The sequence below is a fragment of the Ovis canadensis genome, chromosome 2 (genome assembly GCF_042477335.2).
Source record: "Ovis canadensis isolate MfBH-ARS-UI-01 breed Bighorn chromosome 2, ARS-UI_OviCan_v2, whole genome shotgun sequence".
Taxonomy (NCBI): Eukaryota; Metazoa; Chordata; class Mammalia; order Artiodactyla; family Bovidae; genus Ovis; species Ovis canadensis.
In genome coordinates this window covers 42,716,191-42,738,664 of record NC_091246.1, presented here as the reverse complement: position 1 = coordinate 42,738,664, position 22,474 = coordinate 42,716,191, and the positions used below count along the sequence as shown (strand labels likewise).

General features: G+C 49.3%; 1 pseudogene; it reads right to left on the bottom strand.

The window, feature by feature from the left end:
• LOC138432334 (liprin-alpha-1-like) overlaps window positions 1–22,474 on the bottom strand; it is a 46,268-nt pseudogene that overhangs the window by 5,470 nt on the left and 18,324 nt on the right.

Here is a 22,474-nt window from a genome sequence, read left to right as displayed (position 1 = left end):
GACTGTGGACGCAACCTGTACACAGCAGGTGACACCCTGTCCTAGGACCAACTGGGCCCATCCCTGCCTATTAGCAGGCCAATACAAGCTTCAAGACATGCCAGATTCGATCCCCAACTGTGTCAGGAACTACCCCCCTACCCCCACCCTGCACCAGTGATCTGACACCAACTCGGGATACCTGGGCCCTGTGGCCAGACTCCAGGGCATGGCTCTGCCTGCCAGTCATCTGGCACTAACCCCAGGACCTGGCTTCACCCACCAGTGGGTGGGCAACAGCCCTGGAGTTTTCTGGACCCTGGCCATGCCCACCAGTGAGCCAGCACTAGCTCCAGGTCCCATGGTGTTCTACAGTCAGCTTCCTTGTGACCAGGTACCACTAATGAACAGCTGGCAGCCTCCACACAAGGTAGGCCCTAGCAACCAGGCTTATGACAACGTCTACATAGTCCACCTGCAACAACAGAGGGAACACCCCCTAGAGCAGGGGTCCCCAACCTCCAGCATCTAATGCCTGATGATCTGAGGTGGAGCTGATGCAATAATAGCCAAAATAAAATGCATAGAATTGCCAATAAGATATTGAATAGAAGTAGTAAAACAAGGCATCCTGGTCTTACTCTTGATTTTACAGGAAAAGCTTTTTGTCTCACTACTGGATAAACTCTTTGAAAAAGCCTTTTGATTTTTTTTTGTGTGTGTGTGTGATGATTATGTTGTCCTTCTAAAACCCAGGAACAATATGAAGCAAAATGAAGAGGCCAAGACTCAGAGAAACGTGGCTCAGTATTTTAAGAAGTGTGAAGATATATTTGGTCCCTCAGAGGATTTACAGAACAAAGAATTTTGACCACAGCTTAGTTTGCCGCTTCAAGCAGAGTTGTATTGGAGAAGCCTAGAAGTTTTAAAAGCAGATAAGTTTTCTGGACTCTTGGAATATCTTGCCAAAACTTCGAGATCAGCTTCGAGAAGTCTTATAATAAGTAGGGATGACTTGACAATATTACAAAACTTATTTCCTAGCTTCCCTTTTATTCTGGTGAGAAAACCGATAGCCAGGTCAAGAGTCTAAAGTAATGGAAAAGTATATTTAGTCACCGGAAACTTCTTTCAGGGGCAATATAAGCTTATGTATCATACAAAGCAACCAATTGTCTACTTCTTTCTTGGGAAAGGTAATAATATGCACAGACTTGTTCACAAAGGAAAAATTGATCAAAGTTTTTAAAAGACAGCTGATAGTAATTCCTTGGGGCAGAGTGGAGATGCACAGGAGGGAAAAGCCCAAGAATTTTGCTTTGGTTAAAGAGACGAGTTGAAAATAATTGTTAGTGCAAGGATATAGATCATGAAAAAAATTACAATACACATCATACCTGCTATTTTGGATCAACATAGAAGTGGTAGAAGTATAGAAAAAATAATCTTTTTATAATACCTGGGGTTTTCCATTGGAGACCCACAGGCTTTTGACAGGTTATGTGAAAGTCTAATCTTCTCCCTCCAGTTATGTGGACACAATAGCACTTACTGTTTTTTAGACACAAGATCCAGACTTTAATTTGACAGATTTATAGATACAGCCTCTGACTTCTTGGCCCGGTATGTGCAATATTTGTATTTCTTCTCAAGCATGCTGTGAGTCCCATACGAAATGTGGTGAAAAAGGAAGGAATGAGAGATGTGGAAGGTATCAAATATTTTCCTTGGTTTGGACAACATCACTGAAGGCAAACTAAGGGGGAGTTACGGATGGAATTGAGCTTCCCTGGTGGCTCAGATGGTAAAGAATTGGCCTTCAGGGCACGGGACCTGGGTTTGATCCCTGGGTCGGGAAGATCCCCTGGAGGAGGAAATGGCAACCCATTCCAGTGTTCATGACTGGGAAATCCCATGGACAGAGGAGCCTGGTGGGCTATAGTCCATGCGGTCACAAAGAGTTGGACATGAATTAGTGACTAAAACAACAAGATCTTCATATCCAGACACCATGACAAGTCCACATTGTACATGAAAAGGAAAGGCACAAGAACTTTTCCTGTGATGTGAATGGAAATTAAAACCACAATACTGTGGTGCCCCGTTTTTACTTCTTAGACTAGCAAAGAATTTAAGTTCAACGTGGTGAGGGTTAGGGAAACAAGGAAACTTGTTTACTCTTCAGTTCAGTTCACTTGCTCACTCGTGTCCAACTCTTTGCGACCCCATGAACTGCAGCACACCAGGCTTCTCTGTCCATCACCAACTCCCAGAGTTCACTCAGACTCATGTCCATTGAGTCAGTGATGCCATCCAACCATCTCATCCTCTGCCATCCCTTCTCCTCCTGCCCTCAATCTTTCCCAGCATCAGGGTCTTTTCAAATGAGTCAGCTCTTTGCATCAGGTGGCCGAAGTATTGGAGTTTCAGCTTCAGCATCAGTCCTTCCAATGAACACTCAGGACTGATCTCCTTTAGGATGGACTGGTTGGATCTCCTTGCAGTCCAAGGGACTCTCAAGAGTCTTCACCAAGAGCACAGTTTAAAAGCATCAATTCTTCAGTTCTCAGCTTTCTTTATAGTCCAACTCTCACATCCATACATGACTACTGGAAAAACCATAGCCTTAACTAGATAGACCTTTGCGGACAAAGTAATGTCTCTGCTTTTTAATATGCTGTCTAGTTTGGTCATAACTTTCCTTCCAAAGAGTAAGCATCTTTTAATTTTCATGGCTGCAGTTACCATCTGCACTGATTTTGGAGTCCAAAAAAATAAAATCTTTCACTGTTTCCCCATCTATTTGCCGTGAAGTGATGGGACCGGATGCCATGATCTTAGTTTTCTGAATGTTTACTCTTAGCATGAGTTAAAATGGTCCAGCCTTTTTTTTGAGGGCTCTGTCAATATCTGAGCAAAAGTATAAAATTCTCTAACCCACTAACACAACAATTTCACTTCTAATGATTTACCCAATAGACAATACACATACATGTATGACTCATACAAGTATGCTACCCACTCCAGTATTCTTGCCTAGGAAATCTCATGGACAGAGGAGCTTGGTGGGCTACAGTCCATCGGGTCACAAAGAGTTCGACACGACTGAGCAACTAACACACACACATACACACACACACACAACATACACACACACAACCACTATTCTCTCCCCTACTCACTAGACAAAAGCATGTATTGTTGTTGCTGTTGTTCAGTTGCTCAGCTGTGGGCAACTCTGTGACCCCACGTCCTGCAGCACACCAGGCTTCTCTGTCCTTCACTATCTCCTGGAGTTTCCTCAGACTCATGCCCATTGGGTTGATGATGTCATCCATCCGTGCATTACCTTCTACTTTATTTTTGTTTTGTAGACTGCTTGTATTCTGACCAGACAATTCTGTTAATATAACATCTTTCTTATTCTCCCTTCCCATTTTTTACTTCAGAAGTCTTTTTCTCTTCCATATGGTGTGTTACATATGTTGTCTAACACAGAGTTTGTTCAGTGGTCATGGATCTTGATTTTATGGAGACATTTTTCATTTCCTGGGTCTGTTTAAGCTTCCCATATGGCTAGTATTGGGCTTCCCCAGCTGAGTCAGCTGGGGGCTGTGTCTGCCCTGCAGAGAGGACAGTTAACTGGAGCAGGTGTGCTGCGTCTGCAGGGAAGTGGGTGTGCGTTTCCCAGGCTGGGTAACTTGAGAGGTCTGCCTTTATTCTTTTGAGGTATCAGCTGGGGTCGTGTTCCTCTGTAAATCCACCCCGTCCCCCTTGTGCCCAGATCGGCCTCAGCCCAGAATAACAGGGCTTGTCACACTCGTAGGCCAGCACCTGCTTGAGAGAGGGGCGCCCCCACGACCAGAGTGTCCTCCCTGCTTCCTGCAGTGCTCTGCCTGGTGCTGACTGTCTAATGAGAAATAGAGTCTCATCAGTGTAGGACCAAGGCCAATCTAGGGGAGAAAGCTGTTTTGATCAGAAAGTTAGGAGAATTGCTAAGCTTTCACTCTGGCCATATTTTTGGAACAGTTCTCTCTGACTTAGTGGTGAAGAGTCACGCTGGGGGATCCTTTGGGCATGCTGCTGCCTCCGTGTTCCCTTGTTGATGTTTTCTGGGTGAGACCCCTGAATCTGCAGATGGGTGGTCTCTGCCTCAGGTTTTTGGAGGCCACGGTGCTCTGGATCAGCTGTTAGTTAACTGTGGGCATCGGATCCAGCCTGGGAGGGAGAGAAAGGAACAGCTCCAGACTGGAAGGTAAAACCTGCTTTGCTCCCCGGCTGTGGAAGAACGCGTGCCCTGAGCTGCCTGCAGAGTTGTCAGAGGTGGTGGTGACCCGGTGGGGGTTGGACCCTAAGCTGCCCCTGATGTTCCAGATAAACAAGTGGGAGAGGAGTCGGTAGTGCGCCGGCAGGCCCCTCACTTTATTGTAGGAGGGAGCCAAGGTGGGGGTGACTCCCTGAGTAGAAACTAAGCTTTGGACGAGCCGCCTCCTCGCCCGGCATTGGGTCATGCGTCAGTCATCTGTCCTGTGTCCTCAGTGTCCACAAAGAGGACCAGGACCACTCTCCATTCTGCCGAGGGAGCCTGGTGCCTTCCTCTAAGGGTCGGGCCTGGGCGACTAGAGCAGCATGGGGCCGCTCAGAATTCGGGGTGTAAATATTTTTAGCTTCCTGGCCACCACAGGGTCTCGAGCAGCTTCTGAACTAGCTGTATTGTCTTGACACAAAGTTAGGCATAGATTTTCTGTAAATGAACAGATGTTCTGAAACATCTGTATGTTCCAGAAAGCTTTATTTACAAAGAACCTCGGTACTGGATGTGGGCCATGGGCCATGCCTTGCTGACCACACAGCGGAAAGCTCGGGGTGGACTGCTCGGACAGCGTGTGGCCTTGAGAGGTCACCAGACCCACTTCCCTGACTGGGGGGTGATGAGGCAGTGGCGGGCCCCACTGCACAGCTGGGCGGGCTGGATGTGTGGCCGGTGTTGACACTGATGGTGCCGTGTGCCTCAAGCATGCCATCTGTGTTCCAGTGTGTGCCCTGCTTCCTGGGTCACGTGCTTTGACAGTGTCCCACCTGAAGAGGGTGATCACTGCCAGCAGTCTTCCTGGAAGTGGGCTTAGGAGTCGTTGGCAGGCTGCTGGCTCTGTGGTTCTGGTTGGGGGCTGGCCTCCTGTTTCTTCAAGCCCAGGCACCTCAGAAGGCCCCCTATGGCTGGGGTTCTTGAGAGACTTCCAGGGAGCCTGGTGTGGAGAGGGTTCAGGAACACCCGACTGGGGGGCCCTGGTGTTGCGATGCCCCCTGGAGTTACCTCCCTCTGGGCCGGCTTCCACATTGAGTGATCTTGTTTGCATCACCCACACTGAGCAGAAGTGCAGGCTGCCTCAGGGTCAGGGCGCGGGGTGGCGGGGCGTCCAATGTGGCAGTGCTGGTGGGTGTCTGATGCTTCCCTTTTGCCCCTGTTCCATCAGCTGTCGGCCACGAGTATCAGTCAAAGCTCTCCAAGCACTGTTTGCTGGTTGACTCTGTCTGGGGGTTTGGAGGCAAGTTTGGTGTCCAGGGGGACAGAGTGGTCCAGGGGAGTGAAGTGTTGTAAGCAGACAAGAATTGGGGTAGTGGTTTCCCCTTGGGGGTCAGGAAGGGGGCTTCTGGGTGCTGGCCACGTCCAAGTGCTTCATTACCAAAAAGGTGTCATGCGTGCCTGTCTCTGGCACGTGTGTGAAGCTCCCACGAGATGGTTTTAAGACATCAGGAGAGGGCAGTGCTGGAACCCACCCCTGCTTCAAGCTACCTCAGCATTCTCGCCAACCACATAATCCCACCATGGAATTATCCATGACATGGCTTCTGTCTACATGGGGTATCCTGTGTTGAGCTTGCCACCAAACCCTATAGGATGGATGTCAGGCAGCTTCTGGGGTCTTCTCCGGCAGAGGTCCATAGAAGAGTCTTGGTCAGAGACCTGCTTCTCAGGAACAACACCAGTCTCAGAAACCCAAACTCACTCTTTATCAAGCAAAGAGTTGGCATACATTTTAAGTAGGGTATCCAGTAAACTGAGAGGTCTGTTCAGATGCTTATATCTTTCCTTTTCTCCTTTGCTTTTTGCTTCTCTTCTTTTCACAGCTATTTGTAAGGCCTCCCCAGACAGCCATTTTGCTTTTTTGCATTTTTTTTCCATGGTGATGGTCTTGATCCCTGTCTCCTATACAATGTTACGAACCTCATTCCATAGTTCATCAGGCACTCTATCTATCAGATCTAGGCCCTTAAATCTATTTCTCACTTCCACTGTATCATCATAAGGGATTTGATTTAGGTCATACCTGAATGGTCTAGCGGTTTTCCCTACTTTCTTCCATTTACGTCTGAATTTGGTAATAAGGAGTTCATAATCTGAGCCACAGTCAGCTCCTGGTCTTGTTTTTGTTGACTCTATAGAGCTTCTCCATCTTTGAATGCAAAGAATATAATCAATCTGATTCGGTGTTGACCATCTGGTGATGTCCATGCAGAGAGTCTTCTCTTGTGTTGTTGGAAGAGGGTGTTTGCTATGACCAGTGCCTTTTCTTGGCAAAACTCTATTAGTCTTTGCCCTGCTTCATTCCGCATTCCAAGGCCAAATTTGCCTGTTACTCCAGGTGTTTCTTGACTTCCTACTTTTGCATTCCAGTCCCCTATAATGAAAAGGACATCTTTTTTGGGTGTTAGTTCTAAAAGGTCTTGTAGGTCTTCGTAGAACTGTGCAACTTCAGCTTCTTCAGCATTACTGGTTGGGGCATAGACTTGGATAACTGTGCTATTGAATGGTTTGCCTTGGAGATGAACAGAGATCATTCTGTCGTTTTTGAGATTGCATCCAAGTACTGCATTTCGGACTCTTTTGTTGACCATGATGGCTACTCCATTTCTTCTGAGGGATTCCTGCCCGCAGTAGTAGATATAATGGTCATCTGAATTAAATTCACCCATTCCAGTCCATTTTAGTTCGCTGATTCCTAGAATGTCAACGTTCACCCTTGCCATCTCTTGTTTGACCACTTCCAATTTGCCTTGATTCATGGACCTGACATTCCAGGTTCCTATGCAATATTGCTCTTTACAGCATCGGATCTTGCTTCTATCACCAGTCACATCCGCAACTGGGTATTGTTTTTGCTTTCTTTCTGGAGTTATTTCTCCACTGATCTCCAGTAGCATATTGGGCACCTAAAGACCTGGGGAGTTCCTCTTTTGGTATCCTATCAGTTTGCCTTTTCCTACTGTTCATGGGGTTCTCAAGGCAAGAATACTGAAGTGGCTTGCCATTCCCTTCTCCAGTGGACCACATTCTGTCAGGCCTCTCCACCATGACCCGCCCGTCTTGGGTTGCCCCGCAGGCATGGCGTGGTTTCATTGATACCAAGGGAACATTTCATGCAAAGATGGGCTTGATAAAGGACAGAAATGGTATGGACCTAACAGAAGCAGAAGATATTAAGAAGAAGTGGCACGAATACACAGAAGAACTGTAGAAAAAAAGATCTTCACGACCCAGATAATCATCATGATGTGATCACTAATCTAGAGCCAGACATCTTGGAATGTGAGGTCAAGTGGGCCTTAGAAAACATCACTATGAACAAAGCTAGTGGAGGTGATGGAATTCCAGTGGAGCTGTTTCAAATCCTGAAAGATGATGCTGTGAAAGTGCTGCACTCGCTATGCCAGCAAATTTGGAAATCTCAGCAGTGGCCACAGGACTGGAAAAGGTCAGTTTTCATTCCAATTCCAAAGAAAGGCAATGCCAAAGAATGCTCAAACTACCGCACAATTGCACTCATCTCACATGCTAGTAAAGTAATGCTCAAAATTCTCCAAGCCAAGCTTCAGCAATATGTGAACCATGAACTCCCTGATGTTCAAGCTGGTTTTAGAAAAGGCAGAGGAACCAGAGATCAAATTGCCAACACCCACTGGATCATGGGAAAAGGCAAGAGAGTTCCAGATAAACATCTACTTCTGCTTTATTGACTATGCCAAAGCCTTTGACTGTGTGGATAAGAATAAACTGGAAAATTCTGAAAGAGATGGGAATACCAGACCACCTAATCTGCCTCTTGAGAAATCTGTATGCAGGTCAGGAAGCAACAGTTAGAACTGGACATGGAAAAACAGACTTGTTCCAAATAGGAAAAGGAGTACGTCAAGGCTGTGTATTGTCACCCTCCTTATTTAACTTCTATGCAGAGTACATCATGAGAAACGTTGGACTGGAAGAAACACAAGCTGGAATCAAGATTGCCAGGAGAAATATCAATCACCTCAGATATGCAGATGACACCACCCTTATGGCAGAAAGTGAAGAGGAGCTAAAAAGCCTCTTGATGAAAGTGAAAGAGGAGAGCGAAAAAGTTGGCTTAAAGCTCAACATTCAGAAAACAAAGATCATGGCATCCAGTCCCATCACTTCATGGGAAATAGAAGGGGAAACAGTAGAAACAGTGTCAGACTTTATTTTTTGGGCTCCAAAATCACTGCAGATGGTGACTGCAGCCATGAAATTAAAAGATGCTTACACCTTGGAAGAAAAGTTATGACCAACCTGGATAGTATATTCAAAAGCAGAGACCTTACTTTGCCGACTAAGGTCTGTCTAGTCAAGGCTATGGTTTTTCCAATGGTCATGTATGGATGTGAGAGCTGGACTTTGAATAAGGCTGAGCGCCGAAGAATCGATGCTTTTGAACTGTGGTGTTGGAGAAGACTCTTGAGAGTCCCTTGGACTGCAAGGAGATCCAACCAGTCCATTCTGAAGGAGATCAGCCCTGGGATTTCTTGGGAAGGAATGATACTAAAGCTGAAGCTCCAGTACATTGGCCACCTCATGCCAAGAGTTGACTTATTGGAAAAGACTCTGATGCTGGGAGGAATTGGGGGCAGAAGGAGAAGGGGACGACGGAGGATGAGATGGCTGGATGGCATCACCGACTCGATGGCCGTGAGTCTGAGTGAACTCCGGGAGATGGTGATGGACAGGGAGGCCTGGAGTGCTGCGATTCATGGGGTCGCAAAGAGTCGGACACGACTGAGCGACTGAACTGAACCGATCTGAAGAGGTCTATGCTAGAGTGTCTTAGAGTGGAGAAAACCGTGCCAGAACCTTGAGTCCATGAAAGAGAACAAGTTGACATGGATGAACTCACCACCCAGAGCCACCATAAGAAGTATATTAGTTAGCTTGCGCTGTGTAACAAACAACCTCAGAGCCTAGTGGCTTAAAATGATGTGTATTTATTATTTCAGGTTCTTTTGGTGGGGTCAGAAATTCAGAAATGGCTTAGCTGTGTGATTCTAGCTTGGGAGTCCGTCATGAGGTTATCGTCAAGATGTCATGTAGGGCTGCAGGGATCTGAAGGTTGTTCTGGGGCTGGAAGGCCAGCCTGCCAGATGGCACACTCACAGGGCTGTTGGTGGAGCCTCAGCTCCTCACCACATGGACCTCTCCTCAGGCTGCCTGAGCGTCCTCACAACACGGCGGCTGGCTTCACCCAGGGCAGGAAGTCCAGGAGAGAGTGAGCAAGAGTCTGAAATGCCTCTGATGGCCCTCTTTTCAGTAGTTACATGCTGTCATTTCTACCTATGCTATTCATTAGAAGCGAGTCACTAAGCTCGGTCCATACTTAAGGGGAGGCAGACTGGGTTCCCTTCTGAGAAGAGGAATACCCCCAAACTTGAGGACATAATTTAAAACCACCACAGCAAAACCCCAGGGACAGTAGTATTCTGGGAGCTTCTTTCAGCTTAGACTTTGAGACCAACTATGGGAAGGTACCAACTGTCGCTAGCCCCCCTCCCACCTCCCCAGTCAGAAAGTGGCCTCAGCTGGTTGTGTCTATGGGGCCTAAGACCTCTGGGTGTCGGCCACCGTGTCCTCACTCTGGAGATCACACTCATTCTTCTCTAAGCATCACACACCTGGAACCCAGCATCCTGGGCAACCCAAGGACCACACCCCATCCTCTCCCACAAGTTGACTCCAGCACCAGTTTTTAAATACTTATTTATTTGGCCATGCTGGGTCTGAGCTGCATTGTGCTGGATCTTCTAGTCACAGCACGTGGGATCTAATTCCCTGAGCAGGGGTCAAACCCAGGCCCTCTGCATTGGGCGCATGGGGTCTTAGCCACTGGAGCATCAGGGAAATCCCAGTAGCAGCATTTTTTGAAGCAATAAGACAAAATGAGCCTTCGATTTTATAAAGTCTCAGCCAATTCTGATCAAGAGTGCCTGGTCACATTTGCTGAGTTTTTGGCAACTCGGTAGCATGTCCAAAAATTGGGCCCAATCACACATACAGGCTCATTGTATATTTTCCAGGACACAACAGAAACATCAGTTCATGTTCAACAGGCCAAAAGAGAGCAGCCATTGTGTGATTATCTACTGTTGCACAGTGAACCACCCAGAACTTAGTGGCTGCAAACAGCCACCCATTATCTTTCATCAGGCTGTGGGTCGGGGAGCTGATTGGGGCCAGATGTGTGGCCGATCTCCAGTGGGCACACTCCTGCATGTACAGTCAGCTGGTGGGTCAGCTGAGCTTGGCTGCTCAAGGGTAGGCACGGTTCATGATGGACAAGCTGGCTGTTGGCAGGGGTGACGATGGGAGTCTTGTCCTCCAGCAGGCTGGCCTGGGCTTGTTCACAGGGAAGTGGCCAGAGAGCAATGCTCTCAAGGCCCTGTGAGGCTTGTCACTTTGCCTCTTTCTGTTGGCCAAGCCAAGTCACAAGGCCAGCCCAGAAGCTGCAGAAATACGCTGTGCCTCGTAACGGGAAACGTTGCAAAGTAGTGTGGCAAAGGGGGCAGTTACAGGCCAGGGCAGGAGAGTCAGGGCCTCCCACAGTCTACTCCCCGTGTGGTCTTCCTGACTTGATGCTCAAGAAGAGATTCCATAGACCTCAGCACCTTCCCGCTGTTGTTACTGTTGTTCTGTTGCTAAGTCTTGTCTTACTCTTTGCAACCCCATGAACTGCAGCACCCCAGGCTTCCCTGTCCTTCACCATCTCCTGGAGTTTGCTCAAACTCATGTCCACTGAGTCTGTGATGCCAGCTGACCATCTCATCCTCTGTCGCCCACTTCAATGGATAGAACTGAACATCTTCCCACTAAAAACTCTTTAAAAACATCTATAGAAACATCTATTTCAAGCCAAGGGCCAAAATCACACTGAATCGTGATGTGTTCCAAGTGGTCTCATTAAAGTCAGGGACAAGTCAAGGATGCTGTGATCACCTCCATTAATTATCAATGCTCTGAAAGTTCTAGCACGTGTTATCAGACAAGAAAATTCCATAATAATTGTGGTTGCTGAAAGAGGGAAATAAAATAGCCACTGATTAAGGATGATACGATGGCCTACCTGAACCACCCAAGAGTGTCAGCTGAAACAGGGTGATAATAGAACAGCTCTGCCAGGGGGTCAGATACTGTCACTCTCCAGAGTCACTGTTGGCAAGAGAATCACATAACTGCTGGAAAGTGCACTGGAGAAAGGATGCAATCCCAAAGAGCAAGGTGGTAGGGGAACAGAGATACCCTATGATTAAACTTAAGAGGAATAAAATACCAATCTGCACAAAAACGTAAAGTTCTACTGAGGAACGGAGGATGGAAGGAAGGGATTGGGGGAGGGAGGAAGGAATTTGTATAGATGGATGGATGGATGGATAAATGAGTGGATGGGTGGGTGGATGAGTGGGTGGATGGATGCATAGGTGGTTGGATAGATGCATGGACAGATGGGTGGTTGGATAGATGGAAGATGGATGGATAGGTAGATGAATGGATTAGTGAGTAGATAGATGGATGGACAGATGACTGGCTGACTGCATGGACAGGTGGATGGATGGATGGATGGGTGCATGGATGGATGAATTAGTGAGTGGATGGGTGGGTGGATGGATGAATTAGTGAGTAGTCGGATGCATGAACAGATGGCTGGCTGGCTGGGTGGGTGGATGAACAGAGGATGGAATGAATAAAGCAGATGTTTCCACTCCAATTCTAGAAACATATTCTACAAAATTGAGTAGGAGCTGGGCAATGATTGTGTTCTCCAGAACAGTGGCAAGTGTTTGGAAACGGCCTAAGTGCCCATCTGTGAGGGGTGAGGTACAATCTGTGGACACCCCACAAGGAACAGCCCTCCCCCTCTTTCCTGCCACCGTCCCCATCCCCAGGAGCTCATCAGGGGTTCTGCCCATGCCCCTCCCCCAACACCATCCTCTCAGCAAGGGCCGGAGGGGGGGATGCTGCTTGAGTTCACCACCCGTTAAACTCAATTCATAAAACGCTCCCTTTACCGAGATACTTTAAGAAAACCTCCAGGGAACCCTCAGCACTTTCATTTCTAAAAAGATGGCTCTAGTGAACCGTCTGGGGCACAGAGAGCAGAGCAGATAATGCTGAGAACAAGTGCATCAGTAAGGGGTGAGCTGACCACCCTCACGCTCACACTTAGAAACAAGGAAGACAAACGGACGAGAAAGCCTTCACGCTTTTTCTGTAAAATAACCATGAGCCTGAGTCAGGCTCCACCTGCTCCTCAGGGCAGGTACATCGGGGAGGTCACGTCTCCTCCCCAGGGTTCCTCTCCAGAGTGGACACACCAAGCGTAGGGACTGAGCTGTGTCCTGAGTCTGCACTCGAGAAATGAGGAGCTGGCCGGCCCTGATCTCCTGGCAACAATCCACATTTCCACCAGATGCGTTTTAATTTTTCCACCTGGGAGGACCCTCTTACAGGACTTTCAAGGTCTTCCCACGTGGAGGAAACTTGGATGAGCACGATACGACTTGGTGTGACCTGGCAGATGTATGGACTCTTAAAACCCTGAGAGCCCAGGGTCTACAGCTCCCGAAAAGGAAACTGCCGAAGAGGACAGGCCCGACAAGGCAAATAAGGGAAAAGCAATGCAGCCTGGGGGCTAAGCCTTTTCTCTTTCACTTTCTTGACATTTATATTTACATTTCTTATAATACATTTTCAAAAACTTCTTTTTTTTATATAATTTTCACATTTTCAAAAGTCCCTTTTTATGTTTTCAAAAACTCCCATTTCTCTATTAACAATGCCACTGCAGCCCAGCTGTTACAAAAATAACCTGTCTGGAGTATTCACTCACCTATCTTGTAACAACACCACTGCCGCAAATGAAAAGCTGTCACGGCTTTGAATGCTAGAACTTTAAGCTGGAACAGTGGATGTCTGTATAGAGAACCCCAGAAGCGACACAACCCGGGGGCCAACTCTCCCTAGGGAAGGAGGGAGGCGTACCCTTCTGGACGGGGCGGAGCACCCTGTCAGGGACATGCTCTCCTGGATTGCCAGCCGCAGCTTCAGCTGGTGCAGTGGGTTGCTGATGCCAGTCTCACGCTGGATCTCCGTGTCCAACAGGGTGACAGGGTGGACATGATGGCACTGCTCTTTACGTTGGCTCGGCAAGCAGCCACCTACCAGGCCGACATCCTGACCCAGAGCTGGGGACAGGAGACAGGAGGTCGGAGGTTATGTGTGGCTGTGGAGGGACTGACACACCCAGCCCAGGACTGGGGTGCCGGTGGGGGTGGGGGTGAGGGTGGGGCGCATACACACCTCCAGCCAGACCACAACAGTTGGCCCATCCCACTGTGCCAAGGCATGCCTTGGCTCCCGGCTTCCTCCAGCAACTCATGCCTACAAGTAACAAAACATTCAAAATTCAAGAATCACTACTACACACGGGTATAAAACAAGTTAACCTTAGTATTTATTCTCTTTATAAATTTGAAAAGTGAAATAGTATGTATCTCACCATTTTCCTTAAATCTTCTAAACCATCTGCTTAATGAGAGTTCAGACATATTGCAAAGAACACCTGAGTTATGAAATGCTGAATGAGTCCCCGCAATTCCTTATAGAATCACTTCCTTCCCGATGAAAGAGTTATGCCCAGCCTTAAAGGATTCAGAAGTCTGCACATCCAAGAGAGGAGTGTAGTCAAGGAAAACCATCCACTCTTCCCTTTCTAAACAGTGAGGACAGATACGTAGAAGACGAAACCACACCGAGATCTGAGCAGAGGACTCTGTCCCTGAGAGAGCTTCAGGAATGCACACCATTTCACAGCAGACACCCAAAGAGCAATACAGACTTTCAACACAGATCACTACAACACAGCAAGCAAGGAGAAGGCTGGATGGGGGCTGTTTCTATCCTACACTGCTGCTCAGCTAACTAGCTATGTGCTAAATTAAGGTACTGGTTATTCTTTTTTGACTAGGCCACTCTGTGGCTTGCAGGACCCTCATTCTCCAACCAGGAATCAAACCCCTGGCCTCCTGCAGTGGAAGTGCAGAGTTCTAGCTACTGGACTGCTAGGGAATTCCCTAAAGATACACAGTGGCTTTTCAATACACTCAAATAGCATCAGACTTTACTTAAGACTGTGAAGTCTATGTATGGTTAAAGCTCGAAATGCTTCACATCAAATTTCAAGTAACTGTTCCTTTAAGTCAACCTTAGGTTTCCTACAATAGGAAATATTCTATTTTCTAGGAATAATTATACCAGAAAACACAACATGTATCTTAATAGCTCAAAAAGTGAAAGTGAAACTGAAAGTGAATTTGCTCAGTCATGTCCAACTTTTTGCGACCCCATGGACTGTAGCCTAGCAGGCTCCTCTGTCCATGGAAGTTTCCAGGCAAGAGTACTAGAGCGGGTTACCATTTCTATCTCCAGGGGATCTTGGATCTTCCAGGGATCAAACCCAGATTTCCCACATTGCAGGCAGATGTTTACCATCTGAGCTACAGGGAAGCCCCTTAATAGATCAAGGAGAGTTTTAAAAAAGGCAAACTTTTAAAATGCCTGTATCCCAGGTGAACGAGGCATCTATCATGTGCCTGGAGTTTGCATCCTAACCACAGCCACCATCCAGAAGCAAATGGAAGACTCACCTGGCTTCTGCTGGGGTTTATTTCCTTCCTCGGCTATAAGACATCGCATCACTCTGCTGTCAACGGCTCACTCTCCGCTGAAACCTCTCTTTACAGAGACAGCTTCAGAGACGAGCCTGGGGGGCTGCCTGCTCTGCTGCGACGACCCTGCTGAGCCCCGCCCTGCGGGGCTACTTAGCTAGGACCGTCTCTGCTCCCTCGAGGATCAAATTTGAGTCCCCAAGTGCAATTCGTTAAAACACTTGCTTAGCATTAAACTGACGTGGCATGCTTCCTCGCCTTCAAATTAGAGTCACAGGAGAAAGACATTTGGAAATACAGTGAATTCTATGGGGAACAGACACGCCCAAGAGAAAGCCACACCATCTGTGGATGACCACGGGCACTTTGAAGCAGGACATGAGCACCACGCTCAAGCTGTCTTTCCTAACAAGATGGCTGTGTGAGCTTCTTCCCATCAAATGCTACACATGTGGCACCACCCAGACAACAGGTGTGGCCTTGTTTTCTGAGACTGACCGTCCGCACAGCCTACCACCTCCTACGAGGGTCGCTGGGCTCCCCTTCACCAACACCGTGCCTTACTCCTGCAGCGCTGCTCAGCTCAGAGCCTGGAGCTGGGGACGAGCCCCACGGGGAGGCTTCAGGACACACACAGCTCAGCAAACCTGCTGACTCAGCTTTCCCTGCAAGCTGGCACATGACAGTGTCCACCAAGGGGAAGAGGAAAGACAGCATTTAGAGCAGGAGGCACATGATGCCTGAGGGGAGTCCCCGCACGCCCAGGACACTGCGATGACCAACAGGGACGTGGATGGTCCTGGCGGCCTCGGCCTCCACTCCTCATGGAGCACGTCCAGCACCTGCGGGGTGAGCCCGCAGTGCTCTCCCTGGGAGTTTCCACAGAACGTGAAAATCTGAGATTCACCAACCCTCAAAAATTCTCTGAAAGTTGGTGCATTGGCTGCGTAAATTTGGCAATTAAAAGAATACCTTTGAGACAAATTGGGGCTTAATAGAAAGAAAATAGTTTTGAGAAACAAGCTGATTCTCTCATCTATAATACCATAAATGTTAAACTATATTCAACTGAAATTTTTTCTGGAATGCTAAAATATTTTTTCACGTTTGATAGATAAGGCATTTTCCCTGTAGTCAATGTTGTTTCTGGTTGACTGACAGAACTGAGATTACCCACTGCAGTCAGAAAATCCTCGTACTTTGAATTGTTCTCTAGGAAGCCACCAGAACATCCTAGAATTTGCCACGCAGAGCAACAGAGCAAAGAAAAACCCACTTCTGCACGCGCGCACACGAACACACACACATAGAGTTAGATGTCCACCTTAACACCAGATCCAGAGAAACCTGCCTACCAGAAAACACACGCACACACACACACACACACACACACATCCGTAAACACAGGTACCAAATCCACTGGGATTCCTTTAAAATTACCCCCCATCACTTTCAAGACCAGAGGCACAGGGCTCCTGAAACTGATGACGATGTGCGCAGGCTCCTTACTTGCGGGCGTCCCTCGTGTCCTCGTGGCTGGCCTTGCACAGCACCCTGTCTGCAGCTGGTCCAGCTGAAGGGACCGCAGGAGGTGGGGGTCGAGGTTTCACATTTGATGGTGGTCTTGTCGTCTTGTACCTCTTCTCATAAAGCTGGCAGCTGAGGGAATGAGGTAAGTGTAAAACTGGGTAACAACAGACTGTGTCGAATATGTGAATCTGGAGCTCTGTGAAGAGCTGAGTAGCTGTGGAGTCGCTGTCCCCATGTCGGCGTTTCTGTCATCGAATGTGCCGTTGATGCTCTAGTGTGACTGTCCCACTCCCCCCCAAACCCGGGTGGCAGGGACCCCCACGTGGCAGCCCCCAGGCTCACTCTCTCCAGTTCATCCATCCTCTGGAAGTTTCCCCTCAGTAGGAGTGGGGGCTGCAGGTGTGTGTGTGTCCTCGTGCCCCGTGTGACGTTGCACGACTAACCACAGTCTGTGTTTCCACACTTCCTCCCGCACTCGTGGGACCAGGCAGCATGGTGGGAACGCAGAGGCTGGATTCTGCTACAGTCAGGACTTACTCCTGCTGAGCTTAGGGGTGAGTACAGGCCGGCCTGGTCCCGCGGGGGCACGGAGGCCACTCCCTAGGAGTGGAGGGTCAGCAGGTTTCCGAAGGTCGCGCCAGGGAGAGCCCTCAGCAGCAGAGAACGTGACCTTGGCGCCCGGCTGCCGCCTGAGTGGTCAGAGCACGGCCAGAGTCTCCCTCGAGTCAGTGCACACAGGTGTCCCTCCCACAGCAGCAGTGCTGCTGGCCATGCCCTGTGTGCACGTTCTCAGAGGGAACAGGGCCCAGATCATCAGGGTTCACAAGCCTGCCCTGCCCTGGCCTCTCCATCCGGAGGCCAGTGTTTAACACAGAAGTGCACCGGTATCTGGGGGTCGGCTGCCACTGAGGGGCCACCCTCCCTTGCAGGTGCTGCTCTTGGGGGTCGTCTGGTGGGTCCAAGCCGGGAGCCCAGCCCTGTTTGTGCCGCTCTGAGAGCAGGAGGCTGTCTGCTCTGTCCTGTTCACGTCTCAGCTAGAAAGCTGGATTGGGTTTTAAGTCTTTTTACCAGCAGCTTTTAGCTATATGTCAGAATAAAGTCAGCCACAGAGTTCTCTCCTTGATCTACTTGGTCCTTCGTGTTTCTCTGAATTCTCAAAGCGGCTGAAGCCCAGAACGGGGTGGGGGTAGGGTTTCTGGAGGGGAGGGGCTCGGGCACCGGCCGCCGTCCCAGGACTGACTCGTCTGTGTGTTTGTTTCCAGTTTACCCACACTACTTCTGCAGGTGATTATACAGCATCCAGGATAGGACAAAGGCTACATCTTGAACTTAATGCAATCTTTAATCTGTTATTGCTTTTTATATGGACCTAAGATATTTTATTACAGGGTTTTTAATTAGTGAAAAATTCATGAATACCTAGAGAAAATATTTTAAAATTTAATGTTTCTTATATTTATGTAAACTTATGACTTCATTTTGGAGAAGGAAATGGCAACCCACTCCAGTGTTCTTGCCTGGAGAATCCCAGGGACGAGGGAGCCTGGTAGGCTGCCATCTATGGGGTCGCACAGGGTCGGACACGACTGAAGTGACTAGAAGTAGCAGCACCATGACTTCATTTATATACTGACTTTTTCCTGTATATCCAGGCTATGAATATCCTTTCAGATCAGTTCATGTTCTGATACCTGATTTTAGTCTTCAAATGATTGTACTGTAACACTTGTCTGTATAAATCCTATGAACAAATATAGGGCTTTTGCAAATGATGCATTGATTGTAATTATTCTTGTGTAATTTTTAAATGTTAAACCATGAGAGAAGGGGTTTTACTGCGATTGTAAAATCATCATGACACAGTGTGCATTATCCTTCCAGAATGTAACCAAGCTCTCCAACAATCACTCTGAAATGAGCGAACTAATTCCAGCCAGTTGTTGTAATTTAACGACTGACCTAAACTATACTTTTTTTTCTAGGAGGAAATGCTTTTTGTCTAAAGCATGAAGCGATTTAAAAGTACTGGGTGTTAAATGTGAGCTTCTGATGAAATTTGGGCTGAAAGGAGGACTAGAAGACGACTATGAAAATCTCTCCTGTAACCTAGTCTCTGGACCCAGATCCCTCCTCTCTGGTGAGACTCTTCGAGGACCAATCGCGATGCCCTGTACCTGCTGCGGAGCCACTGAGTTGGACAGTGAGTGCGCCACATCCCCGACAGACAGATTAGTGCAGCTCTGAGAAAGGCCTTATTTTTCTGATGTAAATCATCCTTTTACATCTGTTTGTAAACATGTTTAAAGAATGGACCTAGGCATACATTTTTAGATTTTGATGACATAGCCATTTTGCATAGTATAAGTAGCAAATGTAACTTTTACTTTTTCAGTAGCACATTAAAAAAGCCAACAAGAGATGCGTTCAAATCTGGTGCCTTATTATACAGCTGATATCTTGGTAGACAGAGACGGCATGTCTCTTTACATGTGCGTTCTGCCTTTAATTTCCTTGTACAATTCATTGTTACCATTCTGCGTTTCTATTAATCTTTTGTGAACTTCCCGAATATGTGACAAAGTATGTACAGTCTACTTTTGAACTGTTTTTATCACAGTATTATTTACTGCTTTCTTTCAAAACAGTACTGAAGCCAAATTTCCCACTGCCAATGAGTGCCGAGGGTAAGCTGTATTCTCAGAGAGAACAGACCAGAGCTGGTAATGGGAGCCCGTGTTATCACATGGACATTCTGTTAAGAGAAACAGATGGATACAATGGAAAGGCTAGAAGGTGGAAGTGTAGGGGTCCCCAAAGGACGACCAACCTGGTATTCATGTCCTTGGCTCCGGAGAGGACAGGGCCCCTCTGCTGCTGAGGCGTGGGCAGCGGGCCGAGGGTGGGAACAAAGTGCAGGTGTCGAGGCTCCCAGGGCGGGGTGGCCGAGGGCAACCCTGACGCGGACCCGAACGATGTACTACGGAGTGTGCGTGTGCACGCCTGTGTGTGGGAGCTTTTTATATTACTTTAGTCAACAGTCTTTATTATTCATATATCCATCAAAACAAGAATGTAGCAGGGGGAGGCGGGAGGGAGATTCAAGAGGGAGGGGACATGCGTACACCTATGGCTAATCCATGCTGATGTATGGCAGAAATCAAACCAATATTGCACAGCAGTTATGCTTCAGAAAAAAGGAACATAGTAAGGTGGTCAGGAAAGTATGAAAAAAAGATTTCTCTTATTTATAATCACAACTCTGTGTACATCTGGGAGCAGGCTGCCCACCATCATCAGACCTCCCTGTCAGCATCAGACGTTTAACTCCCAGCATCAGGCCCTAGTCGAGGATCAGGACCTCCCCCAGCATCAGACCCTAGTCCAGCATCAGATGTTCCCACCCCAACATCAGGGCCCTCCTTCCAGCATCAGACCCTCCCCTAGCATCAGGCCCTCCTCCAGCATCAGACCCTCCCCTACCATCAGGGCCTCCTCCAGCATCACATCCTCCCCAGCATCAGGCCCCAGTCCAGCATCAGGCCCTCCTCCAGCATCAAGGCCTCTCCCAGCATCAGGCCCCAGTCCAGCATCAGTCCCTCCTCCAGCATCAGGCCCTAGCCCAGCATCATACATTCCTGCCCCAGGATCAGGGCCCTCCCCCAGCATCAGACCCTCCCCCAGCATCAGGCCTTAGTCCAGCATCAGGCCCTCTTCCAGCATCACGCTCTCCTCTAGCATCAGGCCCTAGTCCAGCATCAGACATTCCCACCCCAGCATCAAGGCCCTCCTGCAGTATCAGGCCCTCCCCCAGCATCAGGCCCTCCCCCAGCATCAGGCCCTCCCCCAGGATCAGGTCCTCCTCCAGCATTAGCCCCTCATCCAGCATCTGGCCCTCCCCCAGCATCACACCCTCCCCCAGCATCAGGCCCTAGTCCAGCATCAGGCCCTCCTCCAGCATCAGGCCCTCATCCAGCATCAGACATTCCTGCCCCAGCATCAGGGCCCTCCCCCAGCATCAGGCCCTCCTCCAGCATCAGACCCTCCAACAGCAAAGGGCCTTAGTCCAGAAACAGACCTTCCCCAACCATCAGACCCTAGTTCTCCATCAGTCCCTCCTCCGGCATCAGGCCCTAGTCCAGCATCAGACATTCCCACCCTAGCATCAGGGCCCTCCTGCAGCATCAGGCCCTCCCCCAACATCAGGCCCTCCCCTACCATCAGGCACTCCTCCAGCATTAGGCCCTCGTCCAGCATCAGGCCCTCCCTCAGCATCACACCCTCCCCCAGCATCACACCCTCCCCCAGCATCAGGCGCTACTACAGCATCAGGCCCTCCCCCAGCATTAGGCCCTAGTCCAGCATCAGGCCCACCTCCAGCATCAGACTCTCCCCCAGCAAAGGGCCTTAGTCCAAAACCAGACCGTCCCCAACCATCAGACCCTAGTTCGCCATCAGGCCCTCATCCAGCATCAGACCCTCGTCCAGCATCAGACATTCCCCCATCATCAGACCCTAGTCCAGCATTAGGCCCTCCTCCAGCATCAGGCTCTCCCCCAGCATCAGGCCCTCGTCCAGCATCAGACCCTCGTCCAGCATCAGACATTCCCGCCCCAGCATCAGGGCCCTCCCCCAGCATCAGGCCCTCCTCCAGCATCAGACCCTCCCCCAGCAAAGGGCCTTAGTCCAGAACTAGACTTTCCACCCCATCAGACCCTAGTTCGCCATCAGGCCCTCCTCCAGTATCAGGCCCTCCCCCAGCATCAGACCCTAGTTCGCCATTAGGCCCTCCTCCAGCATCAGGTCCTGCCCCAGCATCAGGCGTGGCAGCCCCACTTGTCTGACGCTCCTGAGCACACTTAGGCAGCCCCAGAGCAGCAGGACAATAGCTCTTGCAGGATGTGCATCTTTAGCAATCACCTGCGGATCACCAGCAGCTGGGGTCTGTTTCAGGCCAAGGAGAGGCAAAGAATAGGCTCTTGTGCCGGAGGCAGCAGTGGGTGTGGGCACGTTCCCCAGCTCTGCTTCCTCCCCGATGGGGCTTTGCTCTCCTGCTCTTCTCATGCGGTCACTTGAGGGCCCCAGGGCTGTGTCCTTCCAGATTCACAGTCTCCTTGATATCTCAAGCCTAAGTCCGGAGTTGCGTCCCAGTCCGGCGTGGCAGAGGGCTAGGAACACCCAAGCTCAAGGGCTGAAAGGATCCCGGGGGACAGCCAGGCCCCAGCAGGTGGCAGAGCAGGGGATGAGGGTGGCCGCCCACAGAGGGCCCCGCAGCAGCACTGGAAGGACAGCAGGGATGCTTTAGCTTACTCAGGGATGATACCCGGCCTCAGCACTCAGATGTCACCCCCAGCAGCTCTGGGACGCAAGAAGCTGGTGAGTGACACCACGGCACTCGGGCCGTGTGGGTGGGCATTGCTGACCATGGCCTCGGTTTTCATTCCGGTTCCAACTGTCCCTCCGAGGGCTGACGGGCTCCTCTTCCAAATGGCACAGATATTTTCTTTGTGGGGGAACACATCCCAGCTTGTTTCTGTTGGCCCTGTTGTCGCTCATCGTGTGTTTTCCTCTTTTCAACCTGTGCTTGCTGCTCTTCCAGTTTAACTTAGGAGCAGCCCTTATTTTCTGCATTTCCTAGTTGTCAGCGTTCCCTGGGGCTCTCCAGGTGGCGCTAGCGGTGAAGATCCTGCCTGCCACTGCAAGAGATAACGAGAGATGTGGGTTCGATCCCTAGGTTGAGAAGATGCCCTGGAGAAGGGCATGGCAACCCACTCCAGCATTCTTGCCTGGAGAATCCCATGGACAGAGGAGCTAGTGGCCTGCAGTCCCTCGGGTCACAAAGAGTCAGACACGACTGAAGCAGTTTAGCACACACTCAGGTTTTAGTTCAGTCACTCAGTTGTGTCCGACTCTTTGCCACTCCATGGACTGAAGCACTCCAGGCTTTCCTGTAATTCTCTGT